At 33.8% G+C, this 790-nt stretch overlaps 1 protein-coding gene across 1 annotated transcript in view; it reads right to left on the bottom strand.

Annotated features, from left to right (window-relative positions):
• The window catches only part of LAMA2 (laminin subunit alpha 2), a 559,328-nt gene that overhangs the window by 209,670 nt on the left and 348,868 nt on the right, over positions 1-790 (bottom strand). The window lies entirely within an intron of this gene.

Genomic DNA, 790 nt, shown 5'->3' with positions numbered 1-790 from the left:
TAGTGAGTCTCTTAAGAGAGCGTAGAATGCAAATGCTGCTTTCCCTCCTACAGGGGTGAAAACCCCTGCCTTATAATTGCCACTTCTGGTGCAAGCCAGTGCAATCTGAGCAGCCTCAGTGAACTGAATTCACTTACACCAACCTTAACATTCACAGAAATTCTAAACTTGGCCCTTTCTTCCATAGCACAGGAAAGGCGAATGGGCTACAAAAATTTACCAGACAGTAGGATCTCTCTCAGTGCCAACAGGTCATTAAAGCCATAAATTAAACAGATGACATAAAAACAAATTCATTATTTGTCTTTTGTATAAAGGTTTAATATAATATAATATAATATAATATAATATAATATAATAATCTCAAGCAATGGTAACATTGCTCAAATATTTATTGGGCCTTGCTGTGTCTTTGATGCAATGAGATATTTTTCTGCCACTATTTAAAACCCAGTAGCTCCATCTGCCAAATAAGGTAGTGCAGTAGGGAAGTAGGAGCAACAAAGATTTAAAATATTGGATTAAAATAATTAACACAACCAATATATTCTGTTAGAAAATTGCATTTTTGGCTCCATTCTGACTTTTCAAAGAAAGGCCATGATAATTCATTGAATGACTAAGCACGCTTTAAATAATCAAGTGACATTCTGAAGACACAAAAATAACTATAAAGCTGAGAAGATGTGCATAATAGTTAGATCATTTATACAAGTATTACGACTTTCTGGCAAATGTTTTTTTTTTAAGTTGTACCTTACTGTTCAACTCTAAAATAAAACAGCAATCA

This window comes from Alligator sinensis, unplaced genomic scaffold (genome assembly GCF_000455745.1).
Source record: "Alligator sinensis unplaced genomic scaffold, ASM45574v1 scaffold889_1, whole genome shotgun sequence".
In the NCBI taxonomy this organism is placed as follows: Eukaryota; Metazoa; Chordata; order Crocodylia; family Alligatoridae; genus Alligator; species Alligator sinensis.
This window is presented reverse-complemented; position numbering and strand designations above follow the sequence as displayed.